This window comes from Poecilia formosa, unplaced genomic scaffold (genome assembly GCF_000485575.1).
Source record: "Poecilia formosa unplaced genomic scaffold, Poecilia_formosa-5.1.2 Scaffold213, whole genome shotgun sequence".
In the NCBI taxonomy this organism is placed as follows: Eukaryota; Metazoa; Chordata; class Actinopteri; order Cyprinodontiformes; family Poeciliidae; genus Poecilia; species Poecilia formosa.
In genome coordinates, this window is record NW_006800152.1 from 1,064,885 (window position 1) to 1,085,862 (window position 20,978).

General features: G+C 38.8%; 1 long non-coding RNA gene across 1 annotated transcript in view; it reads right to left on the reverse strand.

The window, feature by feature from the left end:
* Positions 1–15,000: 15,000 nt before the first annotated feature.
* The window catches only part of LOC107838106 (uncharacterized), a 23,141-nt gene continuing 17,163 nt past the window's right edge, over positions 15,001–20,978 (reverse strand). Inside the window, exons 2-3 of the long non-coding RNA XR_001664172.1 lie at positions 15,605–15,610; positions 15,001–15,013 (exon numbers count right to left, since the gene is read on the reverse strand). This is a non-coding gene — a long non-coding RNA (uncharacterized LOC107838106). The remainder of the gene's footprint in view (positions 15,014–15,604; positions 15,611–20,978) is intronic.

The following is a 20,978-nucleotide window of genomic DNA, read 5'->3' on the forward strand; positions in this document are numbered from 1 at the left end:
CAATTCCCAATCAGCATTGTCTTGTGTTTTATTAGCTTCATATTCTAATGTGTTACTAAATTGTAGTTCAATCTATAAATCTGTTTTCACAAACAAACCTCTTGGCTCCATATTTAATAGACCCTTTTCACATGACGTCACACAACCTCCGTTTTGGCTCGAAGCTGTGTATCCTTAGTTCCGGTGTACATAGTAAGTAACGATAAAGTTGTCTATGTCATATATATATATGTAAAATGNATAATCCAAACTGTAATTATAGACTGGCTGATGTTCTCATTAGTGCTGGAGAAGTGAAGTGATGCAGCTTCTTAGGTCTTCATGAGGAAAACAGATATTTGGCTGACATTAGTAAGAGCCAGGCTTGTTACTTTTCATTTCTGCAGTCGGTGCTGGTAACCTCCCAGCGTGTTTTATATCTGAACTTGTTGGATTCAGATATGAATTTCCTGATTAGACACATCCCTGTTTGATCCCTTGAGGTTGGAAACACATTCATATTTGGGAAAAAAAATGTGTTCTTGCTCACATTCAGACTTTAATTTGGATTATTTTGCTTCCTTAGTTACAACTCTGTAAAAAATTAAGAGATCACTTAAAATTACCAGTTTCTCTGATTTTACTCTTCATATGTTTGAGTAAAATGAACTCAACTGTTATTTTATCCTATGAACTACTGACAACATGTCTTCGAAATTCCAAACAAAAATGTAGTATTTATTTGCAAAAAATGAAAAATGATCAAAATAACAAAAAAAAAGATAAGGTGCTTTCAGAGGAATTAAAACCCCCCACAAAGCACCAGCTTTTTCTCAACATGTTCCATCGACATGTGGAGGGAGTCAAACTTTACACAACCCTGCAGGCCTTTATTAGAGTTTCGACTTTCTATATCAGTGCATAAAGTTGTTCTACTGACAGAACTTTTTGACTGATTAGAGAAAAAAACGGCAACATAACCACAACTGAGCCGTCAACAAACAGCATCAGAAATGGTGCATCTTATTTTGTAAAGCAGCTCATAAAAACTGAGTAAGATAAATAAGGTGAAGGGAATGAGCCATTGAGATGAAAGTCTGAAGAATTTTGTGGTTAGTTGTGTTTTTTTTTCTTTCTACATTGACAGGTTAAACTCGGTGATGAAAAGATGTTGGTATTTTGAGAACAAATGTTTGTAGCTTGAGCTGTAGCCTCAAACTGTCAGCTTTCGGTCCGCTAACCTTTCAGGACTTCCTTTTCTTCTTGTCAACAAGCTTGCAAGCCTAATTGAGCAGCCTAACCTTGTAATGAAATATTCAAACACATGGCCCAGATAACATGCTTTAAAACATATCCTTGTATTATCTAAGCAGGAGCTGTACCGAGCACAAAATTCTATTAACATAAATTTTAGAGGAAAGGGTAGAAAATTGCATTCTGACTCTCTTGACATTCCGTTAGATAGATACCAAACGGAAAACAGGCTTTCTCATAAACATGCACGAATCTTGAATATTTAAAATTAACTTTATTTCTCTCCAAGAGGCTGGTAGACAAAGTTTTTCTGTCTACTTTCAGTACTGCTGCCTTTTCAAGTGCCGCTTTATTGCTGTGCTGACAAGGAAACTATAGTATGAGTCACATTCATTGGCACGGTTTATTACTTCCCACATTTAAGCTAACATCCAGGAAAGGGTCCCCAGCTCCAATCCTGGAGAGATACTATCCATCAACTTGTGATGAGTCCCTTCTTCGTCACGTCCAAATCAAATGAATGACTCATTACCAGGACTCTGTGGAACTGAGTGGCTCAATGCTGAGGAGGGAATTCATTCGACTTCACTGCAAACTGGACTTCTCATGGCTTTAACTCAACAATGTTTTCTTTTCTAAGCAATTCTCAGTAGAGGCTGAATTTGTGCAGTGACTGATTAGTAGCTGTCCTGTTAAAAGATCCTCCCAACCAGACTATGGATCTCTGCAGCCCCGTCAGAGCTGCCATGGGCCTCTTGGTCTAAACCAGAGAAGACGGTCTGCTAGTTTCTAAGACAGGAAAGAGGGTGGAGAGAAAAATGAGCTGCAGTGGCCCAAGGCTGAGCATCAAACTTAGGACAACAGTGTCAAGGATTATAGCCAGTTCTACCAATTGACCCACCCAAAGCTCCAGACTCTTTGCTTTTCTGACCATGTAGGTTTGCAGTTGGTTAACAAATCCCATTTCCACCAACACCACATGGAAACAACTATTATTTTTCTGCCAGTTGTACCCTGAAAGTAGTGAATTTTATTGATTTATTGTATTGCACTTATTCATGCAGTCAATGGGGAGTTGTAGTGCCCTACTTAATGTTAAATATAAGGTTAGTAGCTTATGCGTTCCAAAGCCCCTTGTCTATTGAATGTCTGGTTTGATTCTCGCGAAGGTTGATGCTCCAATGACATTTTGCACATGTAACCCTTGGGTGGCCAGTTTCTCCAAATCTCTTGGGTCTATTTGTGCGTAGCAAATTGCCTTATCTAGCTGACATTGTACGTGGTCTTCCACCACAATTACTAGAGGCTTGAACCTCAAAGTTTGACCATGTGATTATCGATTTGCTGCTCGCCATCTCGCTTCATCACGGATTGAAAATGGTGGTTGAGATGTCGTTCTTGATGTAAATCCATGGGGCAATCAACGAATGCGGTCTTCTGCCAATCAAATTGCTTGCGTGCAGTACCCGGCTACTGTGAATTAGCCGGGTACTAATTCACAGTAGTACCCGGCTACTGTGAATTAGCCGGGTACTAATTCACAGTAGCCGAATTAGTACCCGGCTAATTCAGGTAACAGACCGGCTAGGTCTGGCTGTTACCACTCTTGAGGCATTTTCAAAAAAACCTGCGAATGGAGATGAATCTGATCAGAGATGACTGGGGAAAAGCCTGTTAAAGTCTGTGAAGAAAGGGCTTGAATGAGACCACACTGGATTTTATGATTCTTTCAGATGACTTTTAGCGTTTTGATTGTTCGATTGTTTGGTAAATGGTCTGCACAGTATGGGACTGACCATCACCAGCAGGCTAGGCGAGTAAAGTGTCTTGACAAAGGACGTAACAATGGAAATAGACGGAACCGGCAATCCACTGATTGTGTGATGAACTCCTGTCACTGTTGCCCTCATGGAGAATCTCACCTTGTTCGCCTTTAATGCAAGAACCGCCAGTGGCTAGGAGTTTCTCCTCTGATGAATAATAGTTAGAGATACAATGGTTCCCCTTGTCATCAAGGGACATGACTTATGTCTAAACCAGAACGCTAATGTTTTTGATGTTGCAACTGCTCTTTTTCCCCAACACCTACACCAGCAGCCAACAGCGAAGTACGTCCTAAAATAAACTCGGCATCAGGCTGATGAAGAACAGCAGTTAGCAGCGCAGCGAAAAGGTTGGTTTCTGCATTAAATTCCAAGGCGTACTTGCTCTGAACCGCCTTCTCTTCTGAGTGCAAGTGTGAAAATGTGTTGTCACGACCCATTACATCCACATTAGCAAGTTATTTCATTAGCCGGAGCACACCTGTCAAGTTTTTAATCTCATGAAGCTACGACACATTTATTTCGCCACTCGAGCTTTTCTGCGTGGGCAGGCGTCATGTCCCTCCACTTTGCTCAGACTAGAGTGAGAAAGTTTTCCTCGCTGGCATTTCGCGTTGACGTTCGGCGCCAAACAAGCTGTTAAGTGGAGGAACAAGCTCATTTTTCATTTTTTTTCTTTTTTCTTCCCCCTTTTCCATTGAGTGTGTGTGCCCTTCTGCTCCTGTGCTGAAAATAAACCGACGAACAGTGAGGCACGCTCAGGATTTTCATCAGAGCATTGGTGTGAAAGAAAGACTTCAGGAAGAAGAAAAGCCGCCAGACATGCTTTTGAGCTGTTTCAGTTGGAGAAAGAAAAAAAAAGGCATACATACAACACTCTCCTAATAGAAAAAAAAGGAGAATGAGTGGGTGTATTTGCACTTTTCTTCCTGGGTTGTGTGACGTAACGGAACGAGGTCAGAGACGGGTCATTGACGAAGCAATGGAGGTCAGGCAAACCACAACGACTGATAGGTGGCTGCACAGGGGGTGGGCACTGCACCCACGACTTTTAGTGTTTCTCTTGTTTTCCTGCAGCCAGGCATGCATGCCATAATGAATGCGGGCTTTCGCACACAAACACACACTCACGCAGGGCTGCAGAGAAAATAAATGCTCCACTTGCTGAAGGCTTTAAATTGCTACTGGAGATTGGAGGCACAGTTTGTTACAGTATTATGTTGATCTATTACTTCTATTAAAAAGAACCCGGCATCTGACTTCATGTTAGAAGACTCTGATAAATTAGCAGCTTTTATTGCTGCCCACAGGGGACGTTTCATTTAGCTTAACAATGTTCTACCTACTGCTGTCGGTGCCTGAGGTGGTGTTTATGGGCAGCAACGACAACAATATTAATAAACATAGAAACCACATGATGGTTTATTAATGAACACTTCATCAGATGAGTTTTTTTTTTACAACTTAGTCTCAGAAACTACAAGAAATACATCATTTTCACAGTGTAAGGCAAGCCTTGGTCAAACAATAAAGCTTTGTAATGTTAAAGGGAGGGGCAAGATTTCAAAATTTAATGCTGTAACATTTGATGTAAAAGCTTTTCCTGCACTGACATTTACACTGCTGTGTAGGAAATTGTCTTTTGTTCCTACTAATGCTAGTGGGAACATAGTGGGTGTGTGACAACAGCTTTAGAAACAAATCGACTTGATATGCTAACGCAACTCACAACAAGTAATGTTTTATTCAGCTGCGAGTTTAAACGAATGCAAAATGTGGGTAAAATATGGAAGGGACGTCTTAAAACTGTTTCCAAGGATGTTCTCAGAAAGCGTTTGCGATGATAAAAAGCCATAAATGATCAGACTGCCAAGCATCTTGCAGCATAATTTAGACTAAAAGAGTTTTTATGACTCATGAGTACAACTGGGCTCATCAAATTACTAGTTATGTGTTTACACATTTTCAGTGGAAGATCATTGCTTGCGAATTAACCACTGTTAGCATATATTATTCTTACAAATAACATATGCTAGCAGCGGTTGGCATATATTATTTGTAATAATATACGGTCATATAAGTTGTACTCGTCAAAACTAAATTAGTGTGGTTGAATAACAAACCTTCCAGTGCTTGTTCATTACCAGAGGAAGTCCTGGTGATTATTGAAGAAAAAAAAACAACACCTATCGGCACAAAACATATAAGTAGATGCTCTGGGAATGGCAACTTATTGATATCTCCTTCATTATCCTGTTTTAGAAACACATCGAAGCTCGTTCTTCCAAGGCAGAATTTAGTCTTCTCTCCATCTTTGTGTTTTGTTTTTGTAAAGACTAATTCAGTAAGGTTAGTTGAAGCTAACTTTTACGCCCCAGAACCAGGTAGTTACATTCCCATATGGCTCACCTACGTTAGCCTACAAGCTTTGTTATTTGAAAGTGGGATGTAGCGACGACAGACCGTTTTACTGATCAACTGATTTTAAGGCAAAAGCACACTGGCACATGAACTTATGCACCTCATTTCTTGACATTAGTAGTTTCTCCAGGCGTCTGGTTCTTTAAAATGGAACATAAAGCATCACATGCTCCCAATGTATGTTACTATTTTGAATAAGAGAAATTCAATATCTATTTTACACACCTCTATAAAAACCCTGCTCAGCTCCAACTCCTGTGTTGATTCTTTGGTTCATGTCTTTGGTTCCATGATGTTGACTCCCATCTGGTGAAAGAACCACTTGAGAGCGGCTAGTTTTTCGACCATTGCTAATTACTTTATTACAGTTAGTTGCGTTAAACGTTACCTATGGAGTGGACATCAGGTAACGCACATCTAGGCTACATTTTCAGGTATGTTGACTCGAATCTGGTGCACTCTAATGTGTGTTTGTATTTTGATTCTGATAGAGGTACTGTTGTTCATTTAGCTTTGATCTACCATGAAGACATTATTGACTTAAACATTATACCTAATAACTCAGCCATTTTGTACCCAAGTTAAAAATGTCAGATGGACAGCACTCTGGTGTATCAAAGTTGTAGCAGACAATATCTGTGGCTTCTGCTGCGTATGCTAGCGCTAGCTTGCTAGCACTAGCATCATCTGTTAAATAATGTAATTTTCAGATGTGTTAAAAATGTGCAAGCACATTAAATAACAACTTTTGCTGTTGGAGCTGCCTTAAAACATGTAAAAGTTTTAACAATCTCATAATTTGTCTTTATGAGGGAATGAGGCTGTAACTTCACACTACAACACCCTCGATTTTATTTCTAAGTTGTTAGCAGAAACCAACTAAATTAACAAAAAAAAAAAAAATCCTCACTGTCGACTCATTGTAGGCGAAGACCTATCACAAAGCTTAATTAGTAATAAATTGTCTCCCTAAATTAAGAATCAGTCTCTTGCATTGTGAGGCCTTCCCATCAGAAAGTCGTCAGATCACTGGCTGGTTCCTTTTCCCACTCCTGCTTCTCTTTGTCTGGCTGTAATTACAGATTTCAGCAGCCGCGGTTCCCCTGGTGCTCCGAGCCTCATCAGAGTCCTCGTTCACATTTCCTCGTCAAATTAGACTGGTGTGTGATTAGATCTGGCGGAGTGGCGCTCAGTGCACTGGCTGTCAAAATCAGTCAGTATGAAGTCTGGCCTTCTCGACGTACCCAGCTGTGTTGTTGGAACACAAAATACGTGTTTCGCCTCGTTTTAATGAGGGTTCGGCGGAGGGGGAGAAACAGAACTGAGAATAAATGCCAGGATTTGTCCACAACTCACGTTAGAACCATCAGGGGTCTGATACAGATACTCGTGGTTTAAAATCTAAAGCAGAAAAACAAGCTGCTCTCTGGTTGAATTTATCCTACAATAAGAATAGGATCCTTAAACTCAGCAAGTTTATAATGAACTAATAAACTCTATTTTGCAAGCTATATTATTTTATTTTTTGTAATGGGATGCAGATTTATTTTGGCCAGCCAGGTCTGAGTTCATTGCATGATGCTGCTACACTGTATCCATAAGCTAACAGTGATAGAGCTGAAGGCCATGCTGATAGTCAGCCACACAGAAGATTTTAATCTCTATTTAAGCAAAATGCATGGCCTGTTGGACTTCATGTAGATTTAGATGTCTTATACGTGTCCTGGTTGATCAGGTGAATAAAAACACAACGGGTGTTTTACACCTGGCATTGAAATTTGCCCTGAGACCGCAAGGCAAATTTAAAAGCTCAAAAGACAAAATGCCAGGAGAGGAAAATTAAAACTAATGTGGGAGTCACTGTCCGTGCACATTTAGCTAGCATACATCCTTATTAATTTAAGCATAGCTAACTTTCCCCGAAAAGAGACATCTTACAATAAACATGAGTCACCAGTGGTAGACAACTGAAAAGTTAGCTGCGCTAACCCTAAATCATTAACCACAAACATTAGCTTTGCTCATGCTAATGTTTAACACCAACAAACACAAAGTGATATATCATTTACCTTCATCTAGAAGCCACACAGTAGAGCTGTTTTAGAAACCCATTTAAAATGCCGACCATTGATTTGATCTCTTTAACCGTGCTCGCTGTGTATCATTAATAGTCTACAGCAGGAAGCTGGCACCACTCTCACCAGAGCTCACCTCACCAGTGGCTGCATTTTTATAGTCGATATAAGTTGCTTAAACGGATGAGTCACTGTCATATTGGTGGTTTGGGGTTTGTTTTTGCGACCTGTGGCTGCATTACTCAACGATAAACACTGGAGGTGTCTTAACAGAAAAATCCATAGACTGATGACTCGCTTTTGTTGAGCTGGGTATCTAAATTTGTCTGTTTGCCTCTTGTATGGAGGCAGTTTTAACCAAATGAAGGATCAGCTCTAAACTATTTTATATCATTCTTAATTTGGCTGATTGGTTTTTAATAATAAACATTGTTTCCGAGTCATCTTGTAAGTTACAGTAGCTGGATTTCCACTGACCATATAATTGTGCAATTTGACATTTCGAAAATAAATTTGCTTAGTGGAAACATTAATTTTGAGGGAAAAAAAATCCTCTATTTTCAGCAAAAAGTTTTGCTGGTAGGGTGAGCTGGGTTTCTTATCCATATAAAAATTGGTTTATTTTACAAAACTGCAGTAGAAAACACTTTTTTTGCTTCATGCAATCAACATCTGGACGTTGTCACTGGTACAAACTACGAAGAAGACGACGATGGGAAGTGGCAGGATGATGGAGCGCCATGTTTTTAATGACTTATGTGACCAAACTAATTCACATGTGATTGTTTTGTTTCTTATTTAATGGAAACAATGCAATTGCAAAATTGTGGTTTCGCATTTTCGGGAAACACTTGAGGAACATTGACAAAGTTTTGCACACATTTGTAATGGAAAATGCAACTACAGAACAACCCATTTGAAGTAATGAATCTTAGTCTTAGAAGGAAGTCATTACTATGATTCCAGGCTAAAGCTTGAGGATGTCAGCAGCTTGGTCTGAAAGGCATCACGTCACTGAGTCTCCATCTTTGTTTCATAACCATGCGGACATAGCCAGCAGCAGCTGAGCTCTTCCACCCCCCACCGACCGTCCTGCCAGTTTCCCTCACTGTGCAGCTTTAGCGCTTCGTTTCCCAGACCACTTTTTCAATATGTCAGCATCATTTCCCAGGGAGTTTGATGAAGCAAATGATGCCACTGCGCAGCTCATTACAATGGGCCACGTAGAGGAATTGGTCGGTTTGATTAGAAACAAACGGCAGGAACGTTTCCATCTTCTAGTTTTGTTCCGTTTAAAAAATGGACGGCTAATCCTTAAAGATAAAATGCACCAAACGATTTCTACTTCCCAATTCTGTGGAACATAAATATGATGGGACATACATGCCTCTTTTGCTTAGCTGTTCTTCAAAATGGGACAAAGGAAGAAATCTGACAGATCCACCACAGGGAAGGAAGTCACAAGTTTAGCTCATTGAGCTACATCCAACGTCAATAAAATCCCATCAACATCTTTTCTTTGTCAGGAACAGCCTGCTGAACGACTGTTCTCCACCTAATGATTAACTTGTGTTGTAGAACAAAGCAAAACTTAAAAGTTATGCCACAGCCAAATACAATACCCAGAAAAAAACGTGACATAAAGCCCAGAAACAAGAATACTACAAAAAAGATGACTAGATGGATTTAAGCCAGCTGAAAAGTACAATTACGTCTGAATCTAATTCAATACTTTAAAAGGTAAAAAGTACACAAAACCACAAAACGGTTTCAAACTGAAAAACCAAAAGTTTCAAGGATCATCTTTAGGACAAAGCAATATATTAATGATAATTGACCATCTACATATTCATAGGACAGTTAAGTTTAATTACAAAGTGGACTGATTTAGTTCCTTCTGCTAACATTGTTTCACTATAGCATCAAAAATATTGTTTGGTTATAAAACACCAAACAATATTTAACATGTTAACAACTGCTAATACAGTCATATTCAATAAATTAGAACATAAGTTCTGATGAGGCCTGTGGATCAGATTGAAATTACTTTTTGAAAAAGTAATTTCAAGCAGATGAACATTTCATTAAGCTCACATTTTATTATAATTGATGCTTTTTATTGGTCTGACGTAATATTTAATCTTTAATATTGAGTTTTCATTGGCTATAAGCAGAAAATCATCATAATTAACATAATTAAAGGCTTGGAAACATCAGTCTGTGAGTAAATAATCTATATTATGTGTTTCACTTAGAAATGTGAGCCATCTATGAGGATTCATTCTCTTTTCTTCAATATGACATCATCTCCTTAATACAAGAAAGCTGCTAACTTTCAAATATATAAACTATCCCTTTAATCTTTCAGCATAGCTGGAGCTTTTCCCCAGAAGTACACAATGTAGTCCAACAGTAACCCAACCAATTTCATAGATCCCAACTTGGCTACAGTAGCATCTGCTGTTCCTCAGCGTGGGACTCTTGCCAGTTCAGTTATAACTTACTTTTTACAGTGTAGATCCAATTTAACGCAGCATGTTTCAGCCCAAGGGGACAAGACAAGATAAATTAAAAACTAGGGTCGACTCTAAGTTTTATCTCAGTCAGTATTCATGAAGGTAAAAAATAAAGTATCTATTCAGTCGATCAGGGCTGAATTAATTTGTTTGGCCCCGTTATTCTTACGCAATGTCATTATAAAACGCTACCACTGTCAGACATGTGGAGTCAAGGTTATCGTCCCATGGATGTATAAACACGTTGTGAATAATGAATGAGAACAAAATGGACAGAAAAGATGCGATGGCAACATACACAATATGACACAATATGTATGTAAATTTTACGTTTGAGAGCCGTACTTTGTTTACAGCAAGCTGTTACGAAAACATGTTGGAAAATAACAGAAATCTAGTAAAAACAATGCAACTGGTAAATTCTTTGAAAACTTGGACGTCACAATTATTTTCCATCAATTGCTGGTAGAAACTCTGCAAAAAGTACAAATCTAACACCAAAGCCATCGGGTCCGTATTGTGTTCATTTGACAGGAATTAGCCGTTTACTTCTTCAAATGTTGCTGTATTCCAGTATGTATGCATTTTTAAGACAGACTGTTGTGCATGAAGTACACAAGCATGAATCATACTTACATAATACTGGTAAGATATGCAGAATCAATGCTGTGTTATATGAAATGCCAATTGATTATGTAAAGAAACAAATGTAAGGCTTGTCCTGATTACAAAGACTAAATGTTCCTAAAAATAGAGATTTCACAGAAATCAACAAGGTCAACAAGGAAAACGAAAAAACTGAAGCAGTTCTAAGACTTGCCAAGATTTGCTTTAACTTTTAGTTTATGTAAAACACTGGTAAGTGGCAGCAAAAAGAACACCTAAATCATGTAGGAAAGCCTGACTTTGAAAATGTCTGCATCTGAAGTCCAATGCTGAACAGCTAAGCTAATGTTAGCATGTTTACTCCCTGCTGAGTGGATGCCTTTATTTATTATAGGCAGCAACTAGAATGGCCCAAAATAGCCGACAAGATGCAAAAGCCAAAATACAACAAAAAAGCCAAACCATAGTAATGCTAAAATGCTAAAACCACATATAAATATAATCTTTTTTTCTTAAAAAAAAAAAAAAAAAAAAAAGACCAAAAAAGTGAATTCTGGTTCGCCTACAAACCTAGGTCTCGGTTTGGCTGAACTGAACTTTTTCTCAATTTGAATACATTTGTGAATGCCAAGCAGACCGGGAATTAGGAAGTGAACTACAGTGCAGGGCATTCTGGGTAAATACAACCAAAAATAAACACGAGCTTAGCGCTAGCACTAGAAATGGCTTGTGGTCTTTTACCAAAGAGAAAAGTGAAATCCTACAACCACTAAAATCTGACAGCGCTCAAGTTTTGTTCACATTTTGCACTGTGTATTCTTCGGAGGTTTTCATGTCATTTCCTGGAGTGGTTCTTGGTGCAGCGCCACCACAGGTGAGAAGGAGAACAAACTTTTCAAAGAGTTTCGACAAATATAACAAAAGTTGGAATTTCGGTCCACCAATCAAACCAAGTCTACTGGAGTGAAAACAACCTTATTTAAACACAATTTTTCTGGAAAATCCCTTGAGATGAAATAGTTTTATTGAGGGAGACTTGACCAAAAGCCACACTGGTGTACAGCATAGCACAAAATACATGTTATAAAAAAGTACACAGACCTACAATTAAATCATTATAAAATTTACTCAAGTCCAAGCACTCACATTGATGCTCCTCTATCTGAGAAGCTGTGCTTTAGAAGCACTGCAGAGTATCAGCTTTTTCCTCTCTGCTGCCTTCTGTTCCAGCTGCAGTAACCCGAGCAGGGAGCAGCTGTATTGGTACCCTGAGAGATTCTTCATTTTCCAGTCTTGTCTGCTTAGTTCAGCAATCTTACACCTGGCGTACAGCTCTGGTGCCTTATCAGTGAGGAGAGAGACGCTGCGAGAGCAAATGTCCCCCTTAAATAAGATCTATGAACTGGTTGCCTCGTCCTACAGCTTCCTCACACATTTTTCCATTTTCATTTTTGCGTACAGCAGTGTCGACGTTATGCTGTGCTAATTCTGTTTCTTATGTTTGTGCCTGTATTTCATAAAGCACAAACACAGGCACAAACATATAAAGATTTTAGATCTGATTTTATTGATGATTTAGAAATTGTGGATTAATTATGTGTTTTTTTTATTTATTTTCTTTATGTATAAAGAGTTCTAGGGGGACATAAAATATGACTTTTATTGTCAGAATGGGCCATGAATCTCTTCCATGTTGAATTTTTATTGGAATCTAATATAATTTCCTTCACAATCGAAACGCCCACAGATGGCTTTTATGGGGTAATGTTCAGTGGAGCAGACCGGAATGTCAAGAACTGCACAATTCTTGTCAAGATATTCTTTTCTTCCCGCTCAGCAGCCTTTGGAGAAAAGATACGAGAAAACGCTGTTACAGTGAGCGCATCGCATTTACCCAGCTTGCTGCTGAGATGACACAGGCTTCAGGCTTGATGATCATGATGCATTCAAAAAGTGTACTTGAGGATAATATGTTTGCACTTCACTTCATCCTGTTAGAGAAATGGCAACAGAGAGTTTGCCAGTAGCATAAATAAACTAAATGTTAATGCCTCCCACCAACATGTGCAAATCATGGCAAGCTGTCCTGCCTTTCTTGATGTTTTAGTGATGAAAGATATGTGTGTGTGTGTGTGTGTGTGTGTGTGTGTTTGTGTGTGTGTGTGTGTGTGTGTGTGTGTGTGTGTTTGTGTGTGTGTGTGTGTATATGTATATATATTTATAATGTTATTTATAACTACTGGCATTTAGCAGCACATCCAATGAGGAAGTAGTGAAACAGCCCTAGTTTGTTTTACAAAATAATGAAAGATAAGCAACTGTCTGGTGCAAAAGTAATAAGGTGTAAACATGATTTTAACCTTTAATATATTTTTTTCTTTTTTAGATCAGGCCATTCCTTCCACTTTTGTCCCTCCTCCTGACTTTCATTTGCTTAGCTTTTCTCCTTTTACCAGTGGTAAGATAGTCACTACTCCCGGCTATTCCACATAAACTAAGCTGCCATTTAAAAGCAAATTAGGTCAGAATATATAGATGCAAGTGAAAAGAACAGAGTTGAGCCTTGAAAATAACAGAATGCTTTAACATTCCTTTGACACAAGACCCCAAATTTTGACATACAAGAGTGTGGTATAATCAGACTCACATTTTATTTAGCTTAGCTATATTCCCAAACACATCAGGTTTAATTTGTTCGCTTCGCATTTGCCAGGAGAAATCACACGGAGCAGCACGTATTTACCCCGTCTCTTCATATGAGCGTCTCTGTCGGTCGTGTTTGACTTGGACGTGCATGAAATGCATTTCTGCTAAGCGATGAGTCGTCGTACCGGCCTGATTGCATTTTCCCTTTTTTCCTTTTTTTTTTTTTTTTTCTTGCAGCGTAACAGTAGAAAGGAGACGAGCAAAGTGCCACCCACAGCACTACGGGATCAGATGAAATGTTGGCTGGAGAAAGAACATCTTCTGCCAGGAGCAGTGTGAACACGGACTGTGGGGATTTCATGCTTTGTGTGTAAAACAGACGGCAGGCATGAGGTTAACCCAGAAATCCTCGCATGCCGCGTGAACACCTGCTGACTTAAAGCTTGCAATCAGGCCATCCTAACCCTGCGAAGGCATTTCTGCATTCATAACATATGCGGTCTGGAAGGTTGCGTGTGCACATTTGTGTTTAGTTTCATCAGTCAGAGATGGAAAAATACCTTTCTCCTCTTTGTATGTAGCTGGGCACCTTTAAATCCAGTCTGCTCCACTGAACACTGCAGGGCTTACATAAGAACAATAAAATACGGCATCGTTCTCAAAACAGCAAAGTTCATCACTAAATCTTTAACTGTAGCTCAAAAGGAAGAACATATTTTACTTTATTCAAATTTGGATGTTGTTCCTGTGAGATCTTCCCTCATAAAAACCAAAATTTTAAAATACTACATATAACTTTAATATCAGAATGAGATAACCTGAGTAGATACGAAACAGACTTTTCAACTGATTTTATTTATTAGCCAGAAAAATGAACCATCCAAACCTTATTGCTAATATGAATATAAATCCAACTGTGCAAAAATAATAAAAATACATAAATATTGCTTGTGTTTTGCTGTCAATGAGATGCTAAATTTGGAGATTATTAACTTGAACACTGAACCCACCATTATTGCAAATTTAGGTATGGTTCAGAAGGCACCAAAGGAATGAAGCAGACTGTTCATTCAATGTATTTCTTAGCTATTGCTCAAAGAAAACTGAAATTGAGTTAAAATACATGTTTTTGAGCAACGTTTTAAATACTGCAAAAGTCTTTCACTGCACAAAACCTTCAGACACAATTTTGCAATATGAAATAAGCTACAAATTGAATTTCAGCATATAGTTTTTGAGCAGTCGTTGGTGTTCGTTCTGTAGTGTACTAATAGTGCTAACAGATCCATTCACTACTTTTCTAGAAGAATTTATCTCCTATTTAACAATAAAAGAGCATTCATTAGGGTATGAAATTATGTAAATGTTTGTTCATGCATTATTATTTGTGAAATCTGAAGTAATCCTGTGATTGCATTATCAAAATACATGCACTGAATTTAATATTTCTTCAATTATATCTAAATTATACATAATACTTCTGAATACTAGTATTCAGTGACCTGGTGTCGCTCCAAAGCTACAAACCCAGAATTAGAAATAATTTTTAGAATGTATGTCTCATACTGTATCTATTTTAATATATCATATGTGGAATATATGTAAGCCTAAATGTATTTTTATTGCACAATCTAGCTTAGAGTTAATATTATTTCACAGATGTGTTCCAGAAAGGTAAAGTCTCGTTTTACTGCTCATATGAAAGGAACCCCAGAGAGGACAGGCACATGGACTGAGTGGCGCTTTAAGTTCGCTGAGTAAATGTAATTCAAGGCTTGGGGCAGCTTGCTTTGAATCCATTTTTACTCTGTAGAGAAAAGAAAAAAGTAATTAGGAAAAGCATTATATTCTAAAAGTGTCATTTCTAATACAGACTAAGAAAATGTCCTCCAACTTAGTGCTGGAGTTCATTCGTTTTAGTCTCTGTGCACCAAATGGGTTCATTTACCAGTTTCAGGACCCGACCAGAACCCCTCAGTGTAAATTACCTTGAGAAATAATGAGATTTGGTTATATATAGTATATATAAAAACAGGCTTTAATGCTGAAAAATGATTAAATGTCACAAGCCAAACATGTCATACAAATGGAACAGATACACAAAAACATGGTTATGTAAGCCGCAGCGTGTGCGTGTAAGCAGATAAAAGAGGATAAAAGTGATAGAGGAAAACACAGAATCCATAACATTCGGCTCTATTTGACTGGGCTGGTGTAGCATCAGTTTGTCACTGGAGAGAGATGGAAATGAAAAAGTCGCCTTGCTGGTGCAATATATTGTGACCTTTAGCTTAATCAAGCATTTAGGAAGAAGAAGGCAAGTAAAGGATTGGGGTTTGATTAAAATAAGTGACTTTTTTTTCTCTTTTTTTACTTCAGCTGGAGTTACATAATAGCTCCAGCAATGTTTTATAATTGCAACATTATAAGACTTTGGTGGCAAATGTTGGCTTTTTTCTATGGGGATCCATGGAAAAATCTGCAGAGCTACATTAAAAACTATCATTTATACTGACTTGTTGAGCTGTTTTGATGCTACAAGACCGCAACTGTAAAGATTGACTGATATTTTCTTAACCTACACAGATGGTGCAAAAAACAGGGCACTGGGTGGATCCATTGCTAGAACACACACACCATGTGTAGACGTTCTAGCCTTTGATGTGGTTGTCCTGGGTTTCATTCCCAGTCTTAGGTCAATTCTTGTTTATGAAGGCCACTAGTGTTTTCTTTTTTAAAAATCCAGATGGAGACAAAAGTTAACCAATTACAACACAACAGTATTTTTGTAAGACAGTTATAAAAGAGAGTTATTAGGCTTCCCAGAAAAGTACATCGCAGATGAGTCCCCCCAAAATTAGATCGTTTAAAACAAAACACACAAAAAAACCCAAAAACATTTATCAGAATTTTCAGAATCATTCCCATAGTGCCCGCTTCACACAGCAAGATTTTCAAAATCCGAGAAACCAGAGACGCCGCTAAAAATCATAACAGCTTTGGTCATACACAACACAGTCGGTTTGATTTCAATCCCCAACGTTGAAATGGGAAATCTTGCAAAACCTCTTGAAACCAAACGTGAGTCCTGAGGAAACAAACATGCCCGACTGGGAAGAAGCAATGGCAACAGTTTGTGGTTAAAAGAGAGAGACATAAAAACCTTGCCATGTGAACAAGGCAGAAGTGTGCACTTTGAAAAAGACTGAAGAAATATGAGTTTCTTGCGAGTATTACCACAAGACACCATCTTTTCTCGAATAACAGCAGCAAAGCAAAACTTCTAGAAGAATTTCTTTTGGACAAGTCACCTCATAGTACAAGAAAATTTGCCTAAAACTAATAAAACATCAGCAAAAAAACTTCATACCAACTGTCAGGGGATTTATGATTTGGGGTTGGTATTCAGCCAGGGGACTTTGGCACTTGGCTGCACTTGACAATGAAATTAAACAACAGATGAACTCTATTATAAATCAGGGATTTATCGTGCAAATCATCAGTAATAGCTATTAAACTGTTCCTAAAAATCATGTCACTTTCTGTCTCTTTGTCCACCTCCTATACTTTCTGCTCACCTGTCCAGAAATCAGGCAAACAGAATAACATCTCTCAATCTCTTTGTCTTTTATCATCTTGTTTGACAAGTGACAAGGTCAGCTGTTCTCTCAGAACCAACATGGCATCCGTCTTCATCTATGGGCCCTCAGCGGAGTGAAGCCCTGAAGGAGAGACACTTTAAACGGAGTGACCAGACTGCTCTAAGTAGCAAAGTGGCAGCTGAAACACAAACCTGGAGGCAGGCTCCAGCCAGTCCTTATCTCCAACACCCCTGAGACTGAGCATTTCTATGCTGCAGCAGCAGAACTTCATTAAACTTTCATCGGGTCTTGGAGCAAGCTCAACGGAAGCTTTAAGCTGCCCACACACAGCATGTGCCAGCTACACACTTTTCTTCGTTCTCTCCACTTTTCCTGACTCTGTCTTTCCTGCTTATACCCAGCTACATTTAGGGTCACTGAAATTTAGCTGTAAGCAGAGTTCAACAGAAGACGTCATTCATTTATAGCTGCGTCTTCTGTGTTTGACTTGCTGATAATTGTCTGGAGAGTCTCAAAGGCAAGGCAGGAGACACACACACCTATGTTCACACTGCAAACTGCTGGAGTAGACGAACTTGAATAATCTATGTGGGAATGATCAAAACGTTAATTTCCTGCTCAACCTGTCAGTTCAGGTGAACGGCCATGTGTCGGCCGTTTTGCAGTAGCGATGGTTTCTCTCCATTTTTTGATATTAGTCGAAATGATATGTGTTCCTAAGTCTGCTTGGTCATGATACTGTTTCTTCACCATCATTGGTGGTTTGTGCATGAATAGTGTCCTGCACATATTTATACAGCTCTGGGAAAAAATCAAGAGACCACTTAATTATCAATTTCTCTGATTTTAGTCTTTATATGTATATGTTTGAATAAAATGAACATTGTTTTTGTTTGTTTTTTATTCTGTGAACTACTGACAACATCTCCAAGCAAAAATTTAGTATTTATTTGCAGAAAATGAGAAATGGTCAAAATAACGAAAAAGATGCGGTTCTTTCAGACGTCAAATAATTCAAAGAAAACAAGTTCATGTTAATTTAGAAACAACAATACTAATGTTTTAACTCAGGAAGAGTTCAGAAATCAATATTTGGTGGAATAACCATGAGGTTTTCAATGGGGTTCAGTAAAGTGGTCTCTTCATTTTTTCCAGCGCTCTATATATCTTTATTTTTTTTTTTACAACACCAAAACGGGGCGCTCGGGGACACCCCCGGGGGGTGGAGACCCCCAGAACAGCTGCAAAACGCACATACCCCAGAGCAACCCCGGGGAAAACAACCGGTTGGTCAAAGTTAATTTGGAAGCCCCAAAACAAGGCAAAACTTTCCGAACTTTAACCAAAAAAAAAAAAAAAACAACAACTATTTTTTTTCTTCCACCTTATACATTGTGTTGGTCTATCACAGGAAATCCAATAATAATACATAATGCAATGTCATAATGTGGAAAACTTTTTAGAAATACCTTTACAAGGCATTTTACAAACCAGTCAGAGAGTTGTCCTGCACAGAAACAAGCATGAAGCTTCCCCTTTGTTTACCATGTCAACAGGTGGTATTTATTTATTTATTTATTTAGTGTTTTTTGCTGAAAGCATGTCATGCCAGGGCAGATAACACGTGAAAGACGGATGCGAAGAGACAAAGACTCGGAGGGTCCCGTAAATGAGAGGGTGTGATGTGAGGTGGGTCGCTCGGGTTGGATGTTCGGCATGCGGCGGCCAGATAAGAGCAGCGACAGCCGAAAGACAACGGTGTCATCTCCCTCTCATGAGTGATGGCTGTAGGAGGCGAGCAGGGAAGAATGGAGTGAGAACGAAGGCTGGAGACGGGAGGTGGTGTGGCACATGGCCTGTTACCATGGCAATGAGCTCCTCGTCGACCTGCCGAACGTAATTTAGCCGGTTTTTCCTCCGGTTCTGACATTAAGATTCCTCTCCCTTCACTTCCGCCGCCTCTGCCTCACGCGCGCGGCGAAGTGGGTTTATCCAACCGCATAATAGCGGCGATACTTCAAGATCTGCTGTTTGCTTGAACGCTGACACGGGAGATAATGCTTAGTCACGGCGCTCATTTATATTCACACTGCTGTAACTTATGCTCCGGAGATCCCGGGCTGTTGGGAGGAACACGTTTCACTGCTGTTAAAAACGTGCTGACACGAATCCCGTTGCATAATGGGGCTTGATGCGCCTGTGGCTGGGACTTATGGCGGTGAAAAATTGATGCTGATGTTGGGGAGATGAAAGACAACTACAGTTAGTGAACCACGGGCGGAGAGCGAAACTATATGCAGAACGGCAGACTATAAAGCAAAGTCGCAGAAAATGTATAGCCTTGAATCCCCCAGTCTTGTCAAATCATGTATCTACTTCTGGCAGGGAAAACAAAAAACAAAACAAAAAAAAACATGAACAGACGATTTATCGAGTGGCAAGCAGTTGGTTCAATGAACACAGTAAGAGTTCAAATGATCCGGTGAGGCAGGATTTCTTTTCAAAAAGCTGGGGAACATAAATAACAAATACAGGAAGAATTTCTCGTCAACTGAATGTCTCAGCTAAACATCATGGTTTCACTCTCCATTTAAAGAGTGCTCAAGTTCTCGTCAAATGAAAGTTTATGAACCAGCATAATGTTGAAATTTGTATCAGTTTGATGGCACAAATGTTCAAATAGAATAATAACCTCCCCTGCTGGATGAGATTTTGTAGATTGGTTTTAATTTTCAGCAGGGAAGCTGCCAGGAATCTTGGGCCCCCTGACAAAAACTTTGTTTGCACAATATTTACTGCTCATGAATTTAACATCCAACAGTCCACATCCAGTATGCAAGTAGGTTGCTTAAATTTTTTCTATTAGTTTTAGATACTGAAATGTCTCTCCCCATCAGCAACAGTCAAAAGCAACTACACATAAACCAATCCAGACTTCTCAAAAATGCTACGTAGTTACATTTTATTCAAGCTGCAGTTAGGGTTGCTACCTTTCAGAAATCAAAATAAGGGACGCCCAACAAAATTGTACTCCAATTAGAGTAGCATACCTTTAACACATTTATACTCAAGTAGATTTATTTAAGCTTTAATGAAGTAGGTGTAAAATGCATTTGGTAAAAATCTAATCAAGTACTGAGTAATTGATCGTAACACCTGATTTAATATTCAAAATGTGTCCTCAGACAACCCAAAATATAAAAGTTATGTGAACATTCTGGTATTAAAAATTGTATTATTAAAATATTTATACAAATAAATAGTTAGGTTTGGAGGTTGGAACCGTCGTCTAGAACCGCCCCTGGGCTGCAGGTCTGTGTCTGGTGTATTCTTGGTTAGCATGTTTTTTCTTCATTGATAGGAAGTCAAGTTATCCAAACTGGTAAACCACGTTAATAAAATAAAAGTTAAATAATACATTAAATGAACGCTGAACAATTATTCATAAAATGTATCAAGATTTCTAAATAAAACATACAGAAACAAACCGTTTTAAAGTAGGAAATATTTAGGTTTGTACTGTTAATCTATTAGTATGATTTGTTCTTTAAATTGCCATTCATATTACTTTGACTGATACTATTATATATTAAATAAATTATCATCCTAAGCAAATAATCAATTCATAATAGTCTTTTAAAAGCACAATAAGAAACTGAATCAATAACAAAACGTTCTGTACCGTATCAGCCTCAGGAGATGATTGAGGGATAAAGAGACACGAACGGGTCTGCAGTGTTCCTCTCCTGATCCATTCTGCCTGATATCAATCACATCACACAGCAGCAAACGGCACCACGATGTTTTTTAAATAATTGCCTGTTTAGCCTGGAATGTGTGTCTCTTCATTCACGTCTTTATTTCTGCCAGAGTTCTTACTTCTAAGGATGGTGGAGTATCGGGTCGAGGACATTTTAAAGCAACTCACCGCGGCTGTGTAGTGTCCGTCTCTAGGCAGCCATGAACAACAACATCAGGCCGCAGCGTTCCGGGGGGCTCGGGGGTCCTTTATCTCCCACCACCACAATTTAGCTGACCTTACTGTGTTTTATTTTG